Genomic DNA, 21,734 nt, shown 5'->3' on the forward strand with positions numbered 1-21,734 from the left:
CCTCGTACAACTTTGCCGCCGAGGGAGACAACTCCAGAAATGGCAAAGCGGTGGCAACGGCAGCATGGAAGCCAGGGAAATTGTTACGAATAGTGGGGAAAAGATAACGATGCGTCCCCTCGTTTTTTTTACGGCTGCTCTGTTTTTAAAAAAGAGGTCCAGAGGTTTTTTTTTTATGCAGAGAAAAAAATCATGGTTTCCTAAATACCGCGGTATTAAAACTACAATTATTTGTGGCAATCAAACAGGTGGTCGTAAATAAAAATATGATAATCTCAAAAACTGTAGTATTCTTATAATACTTAAAAAATGCAGAGCTATCAAACAGGGCCTAAACCGCACTGGGAATGAGATGAGATCCCAACAATGGCGACGGCGCCGTGAGTAGTCGTGTGGTGCTGACTTCTGATATGCCACCGGCTTCACCGCCGCCGCCGCCGCCACAGCGTCCTTCTCTTTCATCTCCGCGCAAACACCTCGCATGGCGGCTTCCCAACCTCTGCCGACCTCCTCGGCCACTCCCGCCGCGCTTCTGGCGCACCTCTCCGCCGCCCTCTCCGCCCCAAACTGGTACCTACACCCCTCCCTGCCGCATCTCCCTGTTCTCCTTGCTCCGTCCCTCCCCCAGATGCCCGACGTCCCACTCCCGGTTCGTCTCGCCGCCGCGACCGCCCGCGCCGCGGCGCCCTCCCGCCATCTTCTCAGCCTTTCCCTCCCAATCCTCTTCCGCCTCCACTCCCTCTCCCCGTCCCCGCTCCGCCCCCTCTTCGACCGCTCCTTCGGCTCTCTCCTCACCCACCTCTCCCGCTTCGCACTCACCCCGCTCATCCTCCGCCTCTTCGCTCACATGCATCTCCACTCGCCGCCTGCCCCCACGGGCGTCACTTACAATATCCTCATCCGCTCCCTCTGCCGCAGAGCCGACCTGCCCCGCGCCCTCCGGTACCTCAGCCTCATGGTCCTCTCTGGCTGGCACCCCGACGCCTACACATTCAACTCCTTGATCGTGGGCTACTCCCGCACCCACCAGACCGACGCTGCTCGTGATCTGTTCGATAAAATGCCTTTGAGAGGATTCCCGCGGGACGTGGTATCCTATGCTGCAATGATTGAGGGGTTATGCGAGACGGGGAGGATTGATGAGGCATTGGACTTGTTCACGAAGATGGAGCTGTCGGACATGCATACATATGCGGTCTTGGTGAAGGGGCTGTGTAAAGCAGGGCGGGGGGAGGAGGCGCTCCAGATGCTGCAGAGGATGAAGAAGTTGGGGTGGCGGCCAAGTACTTGCGCTTATGCGGCCGTGATTGATTTATGGTGTAGGGAGCAAAGGGTTGTGGAGGCTGAGGAAATGCTGGAGGAGATGTCTGACAAAGGGTTGGTGCCATCTGTTGTTACATGCACCGCGGTGGTCAATAGGTATTGTAAGGAGGGGAGGATGAGTGATGCGGTGAGGGTGTTTGAGACGATGAAGTTGAGGTGGTGCAAGCCGAACGTGTGGACATACAATGCACTGGTGTGGGGGTTCTGCAAGGAGGGTAAGGTGCACAATGCAATGGCTTTGTTGAATCGGATGAGAGCACATGGAGTAGAACCAGATGTTGTGACATACAATTTGTTAATTCGGGCCCAATGTGTTTATGGGCATATAGAGAATGCTTTCCGGCTACTTCGTTTGATGGAAGGAGATGGTTTAGCTGCTGATATATACACTTACAATGCGTTGGTGGATGCTCTCTGCAAGAATGGGAGGATCGATCAAGCTTGCTCCCTTTTTGATAGCCTTGAAGGGAGAGGCATAAAACCTAATTTGGTGACATTCAATTCATTGATAGGCGGGTTATGCAAATGTGATCAAGTTGATGTTGCATGGTCATTACTGGAAAAGATGGTCTCAGCTGGTTGCACGCCGGATACCTATACATACAGTCCGTTCATCGAATACCTATGCAAGATGAAGGGATCACAAGAGGGTTTGTCCTTTATAGATGAGATGCTAAAAAAGAGTGTTAAGCTCACGACGATCAACTATACCATTGTAATTGACAAGCTATTCAAGGAGAGAAACTATGGATTGGCCACAAAAATCTGGGGTCAAATGGTTTCACTGGGTTGCAATCCTGATGCAGTTACTTATACCACATCTATGCGTGCTTATTGCAATGAAGGAAGACTCATTGAAGCCAAAAATGTTGTGAGTGAGATGAACAGAAGTGCGGTCACTGTAGATACAATTGCGTATAACACGTTGATGGACGGGCATGCAAGTATTGGACAGACAGATTGCGCAGTCTCAATCTTGAAGCATATGAAAAATGTTGCTTCTATGCCAAACCAGTTTACTTATTTGATCTTGCTTAGACATCTTGTACAAAGGAGGCTAGCAGAAGGTGTGCCTTTGTATGTAGCTGGTTTATGGAAGACCACCAGGCTTACTGATATCTTTGAATTGTTTGAGATAATGAAGAAGAATGATATTATTCCTAACACGGATACTTATTCTGCAATTCTGGAGAGGTTCTCTGAAGATGGAAGATCGAAAGAGGTGACATCATTGGTTTCTCGTATGAAAGATGATAATCTGTCTTTGAATGAGGACATCTACACTGCTCTTGTTATGTGTTTATGCAAATCAAGACAGTATTCCGATGCATGGGCGTTGCTTCACTCCATGATTGGTTGTGGTTTTGTACCACAACTGATGTCCTATCAGCACCTGCTTTGCGGGCTTATTAGTGAAGGACAAGCTCATATGGCTGAAGAAATTTTTGGGAACTGTAGATGGGAAGACTACAATCCTGATGAAATTGTGTGGAAAGTAATTATTGATGGCCTGATAAGAAACGGTCATTCAGATATATGCCGTGACATGGTATCCAAATTAGAGCAGAGGAACTGCAGACCAAGTAATCAAACATATGCAATGTTGGCAGAAGAATTGTCTACCAGGGGATAATATACTGCTACATTCACCAGGCGTGCAACACCGCTGAGCAAAGTTTCCATCAGCAGTGTAAAATGCGCCCAATCAGAGGCTTGTACCCACACATGATGTATCCTACTAGACACCGGAGTTACATATTACATGGATCATTCAACACACACTGGGTTCATGTTTTATTGCTCTCTCAAAGCTACTGGATTGATCTTCAATATCATAAGTTCTTACACTATTCTTTAATAACATACTTCTAGGGCTTTCTGGAAAGCGTTTGACCAAAATATTAGATCAAATTAATCCTGTCCCACCTAAAGATAACAAGTCAACAACGTTACTTTTACATACCGAAGTGGTACTTAATTTCAATAGACTTCACTGGTTCTTGAACTGCAATTAAAAGAACTGTTGATAAGCTATTGAAAGAGCTGTCAATTCCATGGACTAGGTGCACTGTGCAAGAGGTAATTGACAATTTGCTTTTGGAACGTTGGACCTGAAGATCCACAATAACTAGCTTTGACTGTAAACTCAGAATTTAAGAAACTTGACATTGTTGATCTGGGCTTGTTGTGCTCATTTTACTTTAAATCAACACAAGTAACCTGCCGTGCCAAATTGACATGTCACTACTGTGGCCAAGGTTGGAAATAGACTAGGAACTAATCATAAATTATGACATCTTATCTCTGGAAAAATGACACTGCTTAGCACATGTTCCTTTGGTTAGACTTCCTTTTTGTCTTTGTAGTGTGTGTGTGTGTGTGTTCAAGTAGAAACATCCGTTTTGATAACACAGCAGTTGAAGAATTGAGCAGAAAATAACACTTGTATCCCAAAATCATAATTTGACATCCTGTCCAATTTTTCAAAGCAGTGAAGTATTTCGAAGTTACACTTGTATCCCAAAATCATAATTTGACATCCTGTCCAATTTTTCTCAAAGCAGTGAAGTATTTCGAAGTTAGGACTTCAGACTGCGCGTTAACCTGCTGTTAATTTGAGCATTTCTTTTGTGTCAAGAATTCATTCATTTCTGGTTCTTTTAGTTTTTAGATGATGCCCCTTCTGGTGTTGACAAGGCATACTTTTATTTGAGTCGACAGGTATAATCCTATGGCTGGACCGAGAGAAAATTGAGTTGCACTCTTTGACTGTGACAATCATTTATTGTTAACCATCAACATACAAATAACATAGAAGAGAGCCTTCTTGGGCTTGTACATTGGGATGCTATTGTTCTGTAGATCGGTATAGGATGGTTTATCTGTTATACTGTCTAAACAATGTTAAAGACAAAGAACAAGCTAGTCAGGTTGCTGCAATCTTGAATGAATATCACCTCCAAAGTTGAGTATCTGTGTGAGTACTCTGCAGGATGAGTTGCATCAGTTCTGGACTTCGTACGCGAGGGCCAGCATTAAAAAGCAATCTTTGGACAAAGGGATTTCTATTTCCGTGCCCCTCATGCTTTGTCCTCCTCAGTTTTGCCCAGGCCAATTCTTCTTGCTTGTTTTAGGCCAATTCTTCTTGCTCGTTTTCCCCCTCCACCGTGCCACCCACCCTCACCAATGCCCCAATGGGGGCTTGCCGTTAACCGCCGTTATTACTCACGAGTGGGACACATCGTGCCACATGGTGCTCTGACAATCGGCCGTGTGTGTGCTTGCATGCATGAGTAGTCACATTGTGGTCACGTCGGCGCTTCCACACATAGGGAGTATGCAACGCGTGGTTTCCCATACGAGGAGTCGCATCGCAGGCGTGCCCGTCAGGCGCCTATTCATGCATTTTCATAGCCGCGCGTGACGCATAGATGTTCACCCAGTCCTATCCCAATCCCCTCCGCCCATCCCCCTTCCCTCATCGGCCCACAACCTTCTCTGCCGTGCGCCTCCAGCAAACCCTACCCGCCTCCCCTTCCGCAGCCGCAACAACGGCCAACCACGATGGTTGGGCGGGAAGAAGTAGCCGGGGACGTGCTATTCATTCCCGACATGCCGCACACCCTCAGGATTGATGAAGCGTCGCTCCTTGCCCGCTGCGGCGTCATGGTGTCTCTGAACACGCGCTCCACCACCTCAAGCCCACCAGCATCCTTCATATCGCGAACTTCATCACGTTCTGCGAGTGCTTTCTCGGGGCCACCCCCCATTTCGACCTCTTTCGATGTTTTTTCCGCGTAAAGGGTCAGATGAGTGGTGACTCCGTTCGCGACATTGGTGGGGTCAGCATTGTCGGATGTGGGGTTCCAGCAAACCATTAAGGTTCGAACACTGGGGTGCGCGCGAAGTCTCTCCCTCCTACCGATCTACGCTCTAGCTCGCTAAGATCTTGCGGATGAACTCGTCGAACTCGCAACGCAGAAAGACACGAGGTTTATACTGGTTCGGGCCACTGTTGTGGTGTAATACCCTACTCCAGTGTGGTGGTGGTGGATTGCCTCTTGGGCTGATGATGAACAGTACAAGGGAAGAACAGCCTCCTGAGGTTGAGGTGTTCTTGTGCTTGTGAACTTGTGGCGTGAGGATTCGTCCAGTTCAACCTGCCTCTACTGTGGTGGCTAGCTCTACTTATATAGGTCCTGGTCCTCTTCCCAAATATCGAGCGGGAAGGGAGCCAACAACGGCGGGCAAATTTCAAAGGGGACAGCTAGTACAAGCTATCCTGACAAAAGCGGTCTTCGCCTGCGAAAAGCCCTGGGGTGACGCCATCTTGGGCTCCACGATGACCTCCGCCTGGCCGTCCTCCTGGTCTTGGTCTCGTTGCACCAATATGGCAACCTTTGCCTGATGCCTCGGTACTCTTTGCCTGCGCTGGCCTCCTTAGCACCAAAAAGGAAATAAGGACACTGCGCGCACCGGCGCCCGCCTGGCACCCGCCTGGTACCGTTCGTCATGGCTCACGTCACGAGAGCCTCGTGAGGTTTGCCTCGCCTTGATATCTCCTCTCCTCGTGAGCCTGCCTGGCTAGGCCACTCCAGAGAAGGTCTTGCGTCGTCCGCTTCGCGAGGCTTGGACCCTCGCGAGGGTCTTGGGTGTCTTGCTGATGAAGACGGGCCATACGGCCTGCTGCTTAGCCACGCTGTGGGCCGCAGGCAGGCAAGTCTGGGGACCCCCGTTCCCAGAACTCCGACAGTAGCCCCCGGGCCCAAGGTGCGCTCGGGCTTGGCTTCGCGGCGAAGCCAAGGGTCAAGTTCGGAGCACCGCGGGCCCCAAAAGCCTGCGGCCTCGGTCGACGCGTGGCGGTTGATTGGACGCGGGCGTCTCCGCTTCCCCACGCTGCTTCGGCAACTGCTTGCCCTGACAAAGGCTGGCGCGGGCAGTTCTTTCCTTCATTGCTTCTTCCTTGTCTCGCTCCAGATCCCCTTTCTCGCTCTTTGCCGCCGCTATCTCCAGATCTGCTCCATCCTTGCTCTGCATCTGCCGCCCATGGCGCCGCGCAAGGTCAAGACTTCCTCAACGCCGGCTTGGTATGAACCGGCCCTCGAGGCGCCCACCGTCACGGAGAAGAGCCTCGCCTCCGTGCGCCTGCTGACAGCGGGCGAGAGCAATGAGTGGGGGAAGACGGAGCTCCGGCTCGCGTCCGACGAGCCAGAGCCTGAGGGGAGCACCTTCTGAAGGAAATATGCCCTAGAGGCAATAATAAAGTTATTATTTATTTCCTTATATCATGATAAATGTTTATTATTCATGCTAGAATTGTATTAACCGAAAACATAATACTTGTGTGAATACATAGACAAACAAAGTGTCACTAGTATGACTCTACTTGACTAGCTCGTTGATCAAAGATGGTTATGTTTCCTAGCCATTGACATGAGTTGTCATTTGATTAACGAGATCACATCATTAGGAGAATGATGTGATTGACTTGACCCATACCGTTAGCTTAGGACTCGATCATTTAGTATGTTGCTATTGCTTTCTTCATGACTTATACATGTTCCTATGACTATGAGATTATGCAACTCCCGTTTACCGGAGGAACGCTTTGTGTGCTACCAAACGTCACAACGTAACTGGGTGATTATAAAGGTGCTCTAGAGGTGTCTCCGAAGGTACTTGTTGGGTTGGCGTATTTCGAGATTAGGATTTGTCACTCCGATTGTCGGAGAGGTATCTCTGGGCCCTCTCGGTAATGCACATCACTTAAGCCTTGCAAGCATTGCAACTAATGAGTTAGTTGCGGGATGGTGTATTACAAAACAAGTAAAGAGACTTGCCGGTAACGAGATTGAACTAGGTATTGAGATACCGACGATCGAATCTCGGGCAAGTAACATACCAATGACAAAGGAACAACGTATGTTGTTATGCGGTCTGACCGATAAAGATCTTCGTAGAATATGTGGGAGCCAATATGAGCATCCAGGTTCCGCTATTGGTTATTGACCGGAGACGTGTCTTGGTCATGTCTACATAGTTCTCGAACCCGTAGGGTCCGCACGCTTAACGTTTCGATGACAGTTATATTATGAGTTTATATGTTTTGATGTACCAAAGGTTGTTCGGAGTCCCGGATGTGATCACGGACATGACGAGGAGTCTCGAAATGGTTGAGACGTAAAGATCGATATATTGGACGACTATATTCGGAGATCAGAAAGGTTCCGAGTGATTCGGGTATTTTTCGGAGTACCGGGGAGTTATGCGAATACGGGAAAGAAGTATTGGGCCTTAATGGGCCTTAGTGGGAAGGAGAGGCAGCAGCCAGGAGGTGGCGCGCGCCCCTCCCAAGCCCAGTCCAAATTGGACAAGGGGTTTGCGGCGCGGCCCCCCTCTCCCTTCCTTGTCCTCTTCCCCCCTTTCCCCCCTTCTCCTAGTTGGACTAGGAAAGGAGGAAACCTACTCCAACTAGGAGTAGGAATCCTACTCCCTTGGCGCGCCCCTCCTAGGGCCGGCCTCCTCCTCCCTTGCTCCTTTATATACGGGGGCAGGGGGCACCCCATAGACACAACAATTGATTTGATCTTTTAGCCGTGTGCGGTGCCCCCCTCCACCATAGTCCACCTCGATAATATTGTAGCGGTGCTTAGGCGAAGCCCTGCGTCGGTAGAACATCATCATCGTCAGCACGCCGTCGTGCTGACGAAACTCTCCCTCAACACTCGGCTGGATCGGAGTTCGAGGGACTTCATCGGGCTGAACGTGTGCTGAACTCGGAGGTGCCGTACGTTCGGTACTTGATCGGTTGGATCGTGAAGATGTACGACTACATCAACCGCGTTGTGCTAACGCTTCCGCTTTCGGTCTATGAGGGTACGTCGACAACACTCTCCCCTCTCGTTGCTATGCATCACCATGATCTTGCATGTGCGTAGGAAATTTTTGAAATTACTACGTTCCCCAACAGTGGCATCCGAGTCAGGTTTTATGCGTAGATGTCATATGCACGAGTAGAACACAAGTGAGTTGTGGGCGATATAAGTCATACTGCTTACCAGCATGTCATACTTTGGTTCAGCGGTATTGTTGGATGAAGCGGCCCGGACCGACATTACGCGTACGCTTACGCAAGACTGGTTCTACCGACGTGCTTTGCACACAGGTGGCTGACGGGTGTTAGTTCCTCCAACTTTAGTTGAACCGAGTGTGGCTACGCCCGGTCCTTGCGAAGGTTAAAACAGCACCAACTTGACAAACTATCGTTGTGGTTTTGATGCGTAGGTAAGAACGGTTCTTGCTAAGCCCAGTAGCAGCCACGTAAAACTTGCAACAACAAAGTAGATGACGTCTAACTTGTTTTTGTAGGGCATGTTGTGATGTGATATGGTCAAGACATGATGCTAAATTTTATTGTATGAGATGATCATGTTTTGTAACCAAGTTATCGGCAACTGGAAGGAGCCATATGGTTGTCGCTTTATTGTATGCAATGCAATCGCCCTGTAATGCTTTACTTTATCACTAAGCGACAGCGATAGTCGTAGAAGCATAAGATAGGCGAGACGACAACGTCTACGATGGAGATCAAGGTGTCGCGCCGGTGACGATGGTGATCATGACGGTGCTTCGGAGATGGAGATCACAAGCACAAGATGATGATGGCCATATCATATCACTTATATTGATTGCATGTGATGTTTATCTTTTATGCATCTTATCTTGCTTTGATTGATGGTAGCATTATAAGATGATCTCTCACTAAATTTCAAGATAAAAGTGTTCTCCCTGAGTACGCACCGTTGCCAAAGTTCGTCGTGCCCAGACACCACGTGATGATCGGGTGTGATAAGCTCTACGTCCATCTACAACGGGTGCAAGCCAATTTTGCACACGCGGAATACTTAGGTTAAACTTGACGAGCCTAGCATATGCAGATATGGCCTTGGAACACTGAGACCGAAAGGTCGAGCGTGAATCATATAGTAGATATGATCAACATAGTGATGTTCACCATTGAAAGCTACTCCATTTCACGTGATGATCGGTTATGGTTTAGTTGATTTGGATCACGTGATCACTTAGAGGATTAGAGGGATGTCTATCTAAGTGGGAGTTCTTAAGTAACATGATTAATTGAACTTAAATTTATCATGAACTTAGTACCTGATAGTATCTTGCTTGTCTATGTTGATTGTAGATAGATGGCCCGTGCTGTTGTTCCGTTGAATTTTAATGCGTTCCTTGAGAAAGCAAAGTTGAAAGATGATGGTAGCAATTACATGGACTGGGTCCATAACTTGAGGATTATCCTCATTGCTGCACAGAAGAATTACGTCCTGGAAGCACCGCTGGGTACCAGGCCTGCTGCAGATGCAACTGACGATGTTAAGAACGTCTGGCAAAGCAAAGCTGATGACTACTCGATAGTTCAGTGTGCCATGCTTTACGGCTTAGAACCGGGACTTCAACGACGTTTTGAACGTCATGGAACATATGAGATGTTCCAGGAGTTGAAGTTAATATTTCAAGAAAATGCCTGGATTGAGAGATATGAAGTCTCCAATAAGTTCTACAGCTGCAAGATGGAGGAGAATAGTTCTGTCAGTGAGCATATACTCAGAATGTCTGGGTATAACAATCACTTGATTCAACTGGGAGTTAATCTTCCGGATGATAGCGTCATTGACAGAATTCTTCAATCACTGCCACCAAGCTACAAGAGCTTCGTGATGAACTATAACATGCAAGGGATGGATAAGACGATTCCCGAGCTCTTCGCAATGCTAAAGGCTGCGGAGGTAGAAATCAAGAAGGAGCATCAAGTGTTGATGGTCAATAAGACCACCAGTTTCAAGAAAAAGGGCAAAGGGAAGAAGAAGGGGAACTTCAAGAAGAACAGCAAACAAGTTGCTGCTCAAGAGAAGAAACCCAAGTCTGGACCTAAGCCTAAGACTGAGTGCTTCTATTGCAAGCAGACTGGTCACTGGAAGCGGAACTGCCCCAAGTATTTGGCGGATAAGAAGGATGGCAAAGTGAACAAAGGTATATTTGATATACAGATTATTGATGTGTATTTTACTAGTGTTCGTAGCAACCCCTTGGTATTTGATACTGGTTCAGTTGCTAAGAGTAGTAACCCGAAACGGGCGTTGCAGAATGAACAAAAACTAGTTAAGGGCGAGGTGACGATGTGTGTTGGAAGTAGTTCCAAGATTGATATGATCATCATCGCACACTCCCTATATTCAGGATTAGTGTTGAACCTAAATAAGTGTTATTTGGTGTTTGCGTTGAGCATGAATATGATTTGATCTTGTTTATTGCAATACGGTTATTCATTTAAGTTAGAGAATAATTGTTGTTCTGTTTACATGAATAAAAACCTTCTATGGTTATACACCCAATGAAAATGGTTCGTTGGATCTCGATCGTAGTGATACACATATTCATAATATTGAAGCCAAAAGATGCAAAGTTAATAATGATAATGCAACTTATTTGTGGCACTGCCGTTTAGGTCATATTAGTGTAAAGCGCATGAAGAAACTCCATGCAGATGGGCTTTTGGAATCACTTGATTATGAATCACTTGATGCTTGCGAACCATGCCTCATGGGCAAGATGACTAAAACGCCGTTCTCCGGAACAATGGAGCGAGCAACTGACTTATTGGAAATAATACATACTGATGTATGCAGTCCAATGAGTGTTAAGGCTCGCGGCAAGTATCGTTATTTTCTGACCTTCACATATGATTTGAGCAGATATGGATATATCTACTTGATAAAACATGAGTCTGAAACGTTTGAAAAGTTCAAAAGAATTTCAGAGTGAAGTAGAAAATCATCGTAACAAGAAAATAAAAGTTTCTATGATATGATTGCAGAGGTAAAAATATTTGAGTTACGAGTTTGGTCTTCAGTTAAAACAACGTGAAATAGTTTCACTACTCACGCCACCTGGAACACCACAGTGTAATGGTGTGTCTGAACATCGTAACCGTACTTTATCAGATATGGTGCGATCTATGATGTCTCTTACCGATCTACCACTATCGTTTTGGGGTTATGCATTAGAGACAGCTGCATTCACGTTAAATAGGGCACCATCAAAATCCGTTGAAACGACGCCGTATGAACTGTGGTTTGGCAAGAAACCAAAGTTGTCGTTTCTTAAAGTTTGGGGCTATGATGCTTATGTGAAAAAGTTTCATCCTGATAAGCTCAAACCCGAATCGGAGAAATGTGTCTTCATAGGATACCCAAAGGAGACTGTTGGGTACACCTTCTATCACAGATCCGAAGGCAAGACATTCGTTGCTAAGAATGGATCCTTTCTAGAGAAGGAGTTTCTCTCGAAAGAAGTGAGTGGGAGGAAAGTAGAACTTGATGAGGTAACTGTACCTGCTCCCTTATTGGAAAGTAGTTCATCACAGAAACCGGTTCCTGTGACGCCTACACCGATTAGTGAGGAAGTTAATGATGATGATCATGGAACTTCAGATCAAGTTGTTACTGAACCTCATAGGTCAACCAGAGTAAGATCCGCACCAGAGTGGTACGGTAATCCTGTTCTGGAGGTTATGTTACTAGACCATGACGAACCTACAAACTATGAAGAAGCGATGGTGAGCCCAGATTCCGCAAAATGGCTTGAGGCCATGAAATCTGAGATGGGATCCATGTATGAGAACTAAGTGTGGACTTTGGTTGACTTACCCGATGATCGGCAAGCCATTGAAAATAAATGGATCTTCAAGAAGAAGACTGACGCTGACGGTAATGTTACTGTCTATAAAGCTCGACTTGTTGCGAAAGGTTTCCGACAAGTTCAAGGGATTGACTACGATGAGACCTTCTCACCCGTAGCGATGCTTAAGTCTGTCCGAATCATGTTAGCAATTGCCGCATTTTATGATTATAAAATTTGGCAAATGGATGTCAAAACTGCATTCCTGAATGGATTTCTGGAAGAAGAGTTGTATATGATGCAACCGGAAGGTTTTGTCGATCCAAAGGGAGCTAACAAAGTGTGCAAGCTCCAGCGATCCATTTATGGACTGGTGCAAGCCTATCAGAGTTGGAATAAACGCTTTGATAGTGTGATCAAAGCATTTGGTTTTGTACAGACTTTTGGAGAAGCCTGTATTTACAAGAAAGTGAGTGGGAGTTCTGTAGCATTTCTGATATTATATGTGGATGACATATTGTTGATTGGAAATGATATAGAATTTCTGGATAGCATAAAGGGATACTTGAATAAGAGTTTTTCAATGAAAAACCTCGGTGCAGCTGCTTATATATTGGGCATCAAGATCTATAGAGATAGATCAAGACGCTTAATTGGACTTTCACAAAGCACATACCTTGACAAAGTTTTGAAGAAGTTCAAAATGGATCAAGCAAAGAAAGGGTTCTTGCTTGTGTTACAAGGTGTGAAGTTGAGTAAGACTCAATGCCCGACCACTGCAGAAGATAGAGAGAAAATGAAAGATGTTCCCTATGCTTCAGCCATAGGCTCTATCATGTATGCAATGCTGTGTACTAGACCTGATGTGTGCCTTGCTATAAGTCTAGCAGGGAGGTACCAAAGTAATCCAGGAGTGGATCACTGGACAGCGGTCAAGAATATCCTGAAATACCTGAAAAGGACTAAGGATATGTTTCTCGTTTATGGAGGTGACAAAGAGCTAGTCGTAAATGGTTACGTCGATGCAAGCTTTGACACTGATCCGAACGATTCTAAATCGCAAACCGGATACGTGTTTACATTGAACGGTGCAACTGTCAGTTGGTGCAGTTCTAAACAAAGCGTCGTGGCGGGATCTACGTGTGAAGCGGAGTACATAGCTGCTTCGGAAGCAGCAAATGAAGGAGTCTGGAAGAAGGAGTTCATATCCGATCAAGGTGTCATACCCAGTGCGTCGGGTCCAATGAAAATCTTTTGTGACAATACTGGTGCAATTGCCTTGGTGAAGGAATCCAGATTTCACAAGAGAACCAAGCACATCAAGAGCGCTTCAATTCCATCCGGGATCTAGTCCAGGTGGGAGACATAGAAATTTGCAAGATACATACGGATCTGAATGTTGCAGACCCGATGACTAAGCCTCTTCCACGAGCAAAACATAATCAGCACCAAGGCTCCATGGGTGTTAGAATCATTACTGTGTAATCTAGATTATTGACTCTAGTACAAGTGGGAGACTAAAGGAAATATTCCCTAGAGGCAATAATAAAGTTATTATTTATTTCCTTATATCATGATAAATGTTTATTATTCATGCTAGAATTGTATTAACCGGAAACATAATACTTGTGTCAATACATGGACAAACAGAGTGTCACTAGTATGCCTCTACTTGACTAGCTCGTTGATCAAAGATGGTTATGTTTCCTAGCCATTGACATGAGTTGTCATTTGATTAACGGGATCACATCATTAGGAGAATGATGTGATTGACTTGACCCATTCCGTTAGCTTAGCACTCGATCGTTTAGTATGTTGCTATTGCTTTCTTCATGACTTATACATGTTCCTATGACTATGAGATTATGCAACTCCCGTTTACCGGAGGAATGCTTTGTGTGCTACCAAACGTCACAACGTAACTGGGTGATTATAAAGGTGCTCTACAGGTGTCTCCGAAGGTACTTGTTGGGTTGGCGTATTTCGAGATTAGGATTTGTCACTCCGATTGTCGGAGAGGTATCTCTGGGCCCTCTCGGTAATGCACATCACTTAAGCCTTGCAAGCATTGCAACTAATGAGTTAGTTGCGGGATGATGTATTACAGAACGAGTAAAGACACTTGCCGGTAACGAGATGAACTAGGTATTGAGATACCGACGATCGAATCTCGGGCAAGTAACATACCGATGACAAAGGGAACAACATATGTTGTTATGCGGTCTGACCGATAAAGATCTTCGTAGAATATGTGGGAGCCAATATGAGCATCCAGGTTCCGCTATTGGTTATTGCCGGAGACGTGTCTCGGTCATGTCTACATAGTTCTCGAACCCGTAGGGTCCGCACGCTTAACGTTTCGATGACAGTTATATTATGAGTTTATATGTTTTGATGTACCAAAGGTTGCTCGGAGTCCCGGATGTGATCACGGACATGACGAGGAGTCTCAAAATGGTCGAGACGTAAAGATCGATATATTGGACGACTATATTCGGACATCGGAAAGGTTCCGAGTGATTCGGGTATTTTTCGGAGTACCGGGGAGTTACGGGAATACGGGAAAGAAGTATTGGGCCTTAATGGGCCTTAGTGGGAAGGAGAGGCAGCAGCCAGGAGGTGGCGCGCGCCCCTCGCAAGCCCAGTCCGAATTGGACAAGGGGTTTGGGGCGCGGCCCCCCTCTCCCTTCCTTCTCCTCTTCCCCCTTTCCCCCTTCTCCTAGTTGGACTAGGAAAGGAGGAAACCTACTCCAACTAGGAGTAGGAATCCTACTCCCTTGGCGCGCCCCTCCTAGGGCCGGCCTCCTCCTCCCTTGCTCCTTTATATACGGGGGCAGGGGGGCACCCCATAGACACAACAATTCATTTGATCTTTTAGCCATGTGCGATGCCCCCCTCCACCATAGTCAACTCGATAATACTGTAGCGGTGCTTAGGCGAAGCCCTGCGTCGGTAGAACATCATCATCATCACCACGCCGTCGTGCTGACAAAACTCTCCCTCAACACTCGGCTGGATCGGAGTTCGAGGGACGTCATCGGGCTGAACATGTGCTGAACTCGGAGGTGCCGTACGTTCGGTACTAGATCGGTCGGATCATGAAGGCGTACGACTACATCAACCTTGTTGTGCTAACGCTTCCGCTTTCAGTCTACGAGGGTACGTGGACAACACTCTCCCCTCTTGTTGCTATGCATCACCATGATCTTGCGTGTGCGTAGGAAATTTTTGAAATTACTACGTTCCCCAACACCTTCTTCCCCTTCTTCTCGAGCAGCGTCGCCGTCGGGTTGGTTCCTCCCTTCTCTGATTTCTTTTATGAAGTCCTCGACCACTACGGGCTACGGGCGTTGCATCTCCATCCCAACTCTGTCCTCCTTCTGTCCATCTTTGCCTACTACTGCGAGGCGTACCTGGGTGTTATGCCGTCCGTGGCGCTCCTTCGCCATTTCTTCTTCCTCCGCGTCAGCGGCGAGCACACCTCCGGTAGGGCCTACGTGACCAGTTAGGCTCCCGAGTCGCGATGCTCAGGAGTCCCCCTTGACGCGCAAACAGCATATAGGGAGAGTTCGTGGGGGTAGATTAATGTTCTACGTTGGCATGGCCCGGCCTCGCGCATAGCTCAACCGCCATTGGGCCGACCGGAGACCAGGATGGACCAAGGAGTGAGGGGCTACGTGACCAATTAGGCTCCTGAGTCGCGATGCTCAGGAGTCCCCCTTGACGTGCAAACAATTTCCATACCTGCTGTAACGCCCCAAGACCGATGCTCCAGAAGACTTCCTTATTTTCGTGATCGCCGTGTGTTTCTTCTCTGCTTGCTCTTTTATTTTTGCATTGCATCATGTCATCATGCCATCATGTCATTTAATTTTTAAAACCAACCAAGTAAATTGCATGGATCTTCGATCTATTTAAATCGAGGGAATTCACATGGTGATTTCTCTTTATAACATATCCTCCTAATATTTATGGAGCTATTATAAATATTCCATTAGTTTGGAATTAACCGGAACACACTTGCAAAATAATTCCCATGCCTATTTCCACTTCAAGTTTCACCTCCAAGCTTTGCCAACAATTCTTTTCCCTCTTATCGAGACCCTTCCTAAATGTTCAACATGTTGGACACTTTGTAATCCTACTCCTTCTTCTCATCTTCTTTTCTGTTTCATCTTGCCCTTTCCATCTAAAACATCATCTAGTGCAACACCCCATCACAAGCGTCTTCCTTTCTATTCTCACCCATTTATTGCAAGTGGTATTTTTCTGTCCCAGTAAAATGTTCACTTACTTTCTGTAAATCTTAAACCATGCCAACTACCTCTTTGTCAAATCTCATCTCTTTTAAAGTTGTTTTGGTTGGGTTTAAAAATGGCTCAAGTTTGAATTCAATTCAAACTTGAATTATTTTTCTTCCTCTAAAAATTGCCAAACCAATTTATTAAAATTATGTATATTATCAAGACTTCAGAGATATTTTCTTTTCTGAAATATTCCACCTCTAGCACCTCCTTCTTTTCTCTAAAGTTCTGGTTGAGGAAATAAAGAAAAGAAGGAAGAAAGGGAGAGAGCCCAGCCAGCCTCCCAGGCCGGCCCATCCTTCTCCGCTGCCTCCTCTCCTCCATGGCCCAAGGCCCAGCCGCGCCCTCTTAACCCTAGCCCAACCGACCCCATGGCCCGATCCCCTCTCTCCCCTTCGTTCTCCTCTTGCCGCCGCACACACACGCACGCATCGAGCAGAGCCCGGCTCGATCCCCTTATCCCCTCCACTCGTCTCCCTCCTCAATCCAGAGGAGGAGCCCCACACCCGTTTCTCCAGCGCCGACCTCCTCCTCGCTCCCATGGCGTCGCCGCCCGTCAAGCTCCACCTCATTACCCCATCCTTTCCTTTAAGCTTAAGTAGTCTTGATCTCGCGGGTGTGAGATTGCTGAGTCCTCGTTACTCACAGATACTTCCAAACAGTTGCAGGTGCCGATGAGACCAGTGCAGATGACGCAACTGAGCTCAAGTGGGAGCTCGATGAAGATCTTGTCCGTTGTGTTGTTTCTTTTCTTATTGATCAGTAGTGGAGCCCAGTTGGGACGATCAGGGATCTAGCAGTTGGGTTGTCTTCTTTTATTTTGGTTCCGTAGTCGGACCTATGTGTGTATCTCTGAATGATGTATGATTTATTTATGTATTGTGTGAAGTGGCGATTGTAAGCCAACTCTTTATCCCATTCTTGTTCATTACATGGGATTGTGTGAAGATGACCCTTCTTGCGACAAAACCACAATGCGGTTATGCCTCTAAGTCGTGCCTCGACACGTGGGAGATATAGCCGCATCGTGGGCGTTTCAAGTTGGTAATCAGAGCCATCCCCGACTTAGGAGCCCCCTGCTTGATCGAATCGCTGGCGTTGTTGAGTCTAGAACAAAAATGTTTTGAGTCTTAGGATTATATATATCGGAGAGTAGGATTCTTTTTACTCCTCAGTCCCTTCGTCGCTCTGGTGAGGTCTCGTGACGTAGAAGTTTTGACTATTCTCTCCTCAAATTTCACTAAATTTTTTTTTGGGATCACGCGGGTATCTTGGAATCGTTCCGATGGTTTTGTGACGAGAACATTGTTTTTGGTGCCTCCTGACATTTAGGGGTTGTGGCAGTGTCCCGGGGAGTTGAGCTCCGAGGTGTTGTCGTCACAATTTTATCGTTGCAGTTCTGGAATACCTGAGTTTCGCCGACATCGAAATCTCTTTTATGCAGTTGTTGGTGAGATCACCTCGACGCCACCCAGTACTGGGGCGGGAGTTCGGGAGTATTGCCATAACTTGTATAACGGATGTTTTTCGAAGGTTGAGGTAAACGATTTCCGGAGATTTCTTGGTAATGTGTTGACGGATGGATACAGCTAGATCTAGGTATTGTTAGTTTGGGTGATATATTTTGTGTCCCTTGTATCCCCAACACCAGATTCCATAACCAGAAAGTTTCGGGAGTTTATACGTGGGAATTCAAGTAGCTCTTTGTAACGCCCACGATGCGGCTATATCTCCCACGTGTCGAGGCACGACTTAGAGGCATAACCGCATAGTGGTTTTGTCGCAAGAGGGGTCATCTTCACACAATCCCATGTAATGAACAAGAATGGGATAAAGAGTTGGCTTACAATCGCCACTTCACACAATACATAAATATCATCATACATCATCCAAAATACAATCATATAGACCGACTACGGTCAAAATCCAGATGAAAATAAGACAACCCCAAATGCTAGATCCCCGATCGTCCCAACTGGGCTCCACTACTGATCATCAGGAAAAGACACATAGTAACGACCACGTTCCTCGTCGAACTCCCACTTGAGATCGACGCCATCATCTGCACTGGCATCGTCGGCACCTGCAACTATTTTGGTAGAATCTGTGAGTCACGGGGACTCAGCAATCTCACACCCGCGAGATCAAGACTATTTAAGCTTGTAGGAAAGGATGGCGCAAAGAGGTGGAGCTGCAGCGGCAAAAGCATATATGGTGGCTAACTTGCGCAAATGAGAGCGAGAAGAGAAGCAACGGAACGGACGTCATCTAGAAATGACCAAGAAGAGGTCCTGAACACCTACCTACGTCATGAATAACTCAGACCGTGTTCACTTCCCGGACTCCGCTGAGAAGAGACCATCACGGCTACACACGCAGTGGATGTATTTTAATTGGGTCAAGTGACAAGTTATCTACAACCGGACATTAACAAATTCCCATCTGCCTCATAACCGCGGGCACGGCTTTCGAAAGATAATACCCTGCAGGGGTGTCCCAACTTAGCCCATCATAAGCTCTCACGGTCAACGAAGGATAAACCTTCTCCCGGAAAAACCCGATCAGTCTCGGAATCCCGGTTTACAAGACATCTCGACAATGGTAAAACAAGACCAGCAAAGCCGCCCGAATGTGCCGACAAATCCCGATAGGAGCTGCACATATCTCGTTCTCAGGACACACCGGATGAACACTACGTACAGCTAAAACCAATCCTCGTGTTTCCCCAAGGTGGCGCTGCAAGTGGCTCTAGTTTGGACCAGCACTCAGAGGAACACTGGCCCGGGGGTTTAAATAAAGATGACCCTCGGGCTCGCGAAAACCCGGGGGAAAAGGCTTAGGTGGCAAATGGTAAAACCAAAGTTGGGCCTTCCTGGAGGAGTTTTATTCAAGGCGAACTGTCAAGGGGGTCCCATAAATCACCCGACCGCGTAAGGAATGCAAACTCAAGGAGCATAATCCCGGTATAACAGTAACTAGGGCGGCAAGAGTGGAACAAAACACCAGGCATAAGGCCGAGCCTTCCACCCTTTACCAAATATATAGATGCATTAATTAAATAAGAGATATTGTGATATCCCAACATATCCATGTTCTGACATGGAACAAACTTCAACTTCACCTGCAACTAGCAACGCTATAAGAGGGGCTGAGCAAAAGCGGTAACATAGCCAAACAACGGTTTGCTAGGAAAGGATGGTTAGGGGCTGACATGGCTGAAATAGGAGACATGATATAGCAAGTGATAGGTAGCGGAGCATGGCAATAGAGCGAACAACTAGCATAGCAAAGATAGAAGTGATTTCGAGGGGTGGTCATCTTGCCTGCAAGGTTCTCAGAGTTGTCGAAAGCTTGATCCTCGTAAGCGTACTCGACAGGTTCCTCCTTCACGAACTCGTCTCCCGGCTCTACCCAATACAAGAACACAAACAAACGGAACCACAATCAACAACGAGAAATGCGCAAGCAACATGATGCAAAACATGTATGATATGCGAGATATGATATGCGATGCATATGCGTGCTCCGGAAGGAAAAAGATGAACATGGCAGTAACTTGGCAAACCAAGCATGCCACTGGAAAGATGAGATGATTTCGGTCGAAATCGATATAAAGATCACCGGAATCGGATGCACGGTTTGCAAATGGCAAGCAAAACAAGAATGACACGAATCTGCGATTAACAGCAAGATAGCACTTAAAATGCAACAAACAACAATGCTACAGCACCCCAACATAGCAACAAAGCACATGACAGTAATCTACAGGAGATTCTTGACAAAAGATGAACACGGAGCTATGGCTAGATCACAACATATCAAGCTCAAACAAGCATGGCAAAAGTGCAAAGGATTACAGGTTCACAGACTTGGTGAAAAACTGGACATGGCAGAAATCAGCATCAGGTAGCAATGTTCAGAGCACGAAATCAACATGCTACAGGAACTTCACATAGCAAAACAAGGCATGGCAGTGATCTACTAAATGCACATGACAAAAGTCCCTTACTGACCATAAGCCAAAAAGGACCAGAAGACATGATGGCAAGCATGTAAACATAGCAAGTTTCGTTATCAGGTTTCAGACTTAGCAGAAAACAGAGCATGGCAGAAATAATAATATGTAGGCCTCTTTGTGAGCTTGATGCACTCACTACAGAGCAATGCATGACAAACCAAGCATACATAAAGCAAGATGTCATGTTTATGAAGCTAATCATGGCAAGAACAATAGCATAGCATGCATGGATCAACTACAATAAGCTAGGCAAAAATGCATGTCATGTTAAGAATCTGCCAGAAATATTTTATAGCAAAAGTAGAGCAAGATTGAGTCATGCTCTGGCACTCCATAATTGCAAACAATTGCAGGAATAGATCAATTACAACTATAGCTACAAAACATCCTTACTGAACATCTCCAAAATATGCATGGATCTCTCTGTAGCATCAAGTTTACATGGCAATAAAATACAGCAGACAAGGACTTGGAGAAATCACTAAGTCCCTGAAATCAGAAATATTACGGTGCCTACTTTGCATGCTTGTGCTAATCACCACAGAGACCAAAATAATACATGGACTACACCAATGGAAAGATGGCATGGCATACTTCAAAACATATGTAGAGCTCATGCTCAAAAGATGCACAGAATAAATGATGCAAAAATGACAAATCTTCAATTTCTGATAAGAACCAGAGAATAACAGCAACTAGCCCTCTTCCAACGAATATTTGGGAATCAATATGACCTCTAATGAACATGGTGCAATTTAACAAAATGAAGAGCATCACGAGACGAACAATTTGACATATTATACGCGCGAATCGGAGCTATATGCAAGAAGTTATGGCATCGGAAACAGAGGCACATGCTGATAAGATTTAGGGACTTAGAGAAAAGAGGGGGTCGCGAGAAAAAGTCAACGTACGGTGGCTTCGATCGGATCTGGCCGGCGCACTGGTGCTCGGGGCTGCGGGGCTGCAGGACTTGCCGGCGGCCTTCGCCGGAGGGAGGAGGGAGAGGAGGAGGCGAGGCCGGAGGAGGGGCGCCGACCGGAGGCGGTGAGGGACGCCGGCGGCGAGGGGCGGCGCCGGAGGCCGGCGGCGGCGATGGCCGGCGGGACCGCGGCGGCGGACGGCGGTGCCGGCCGGCGGGGAGGCGGCGGTGGCGCGGACCAGGCGGCGGCGGAGTTGCGGGCTCGGGCGACGGCGGAGTTCGGGCCGCGGGGGCCGGGGACGGGCTCCGGCGGGCCGCGCGGTGGAGGAGAGAGAGAGGGTGACGTGGCGCGCTGCGATTCGTCCGGCGGCGCGGGCGGACGTGTCCGGCGCGGGCGGACGTTGTCCGGCGGCGCGAGGTGGAAGACGCTAGGGTTAGACTGCGATTCCGTTTTTTGGGATGTCCACATATAAAT

General features: G+C 47.0%; 1 pseudogene; it reads left to right on the plus strand.

Moving 5' to 3' along the window:
- The first annotated feature begins 337 nt into the window (after positions 1-337).
- On the plus strand, positions 338-3,184 carry LOC109761438 (uncharacterized; annotated as a pseudogene).
- Positions 3,185-21,734: the final 18,550 nt, after the last annotated feature.

This window comes from Aegilops tauschii, chromosome 6, assembly GCF_002575655.3.
Source record: "Aegilops tauschii subsp. strangulata cultivar AL8/78 chromosome 6, Aet v6.0, whole genome shotgun sequence".
In the NCBI taxonomy this organism is placed as follows: domain Eukaryota; kingdom Viridiplantae; phylum Streptophyta; class Magnoliopsida; order Poales; family Poaceae; genus Aegilops; species Aegilops tauschii.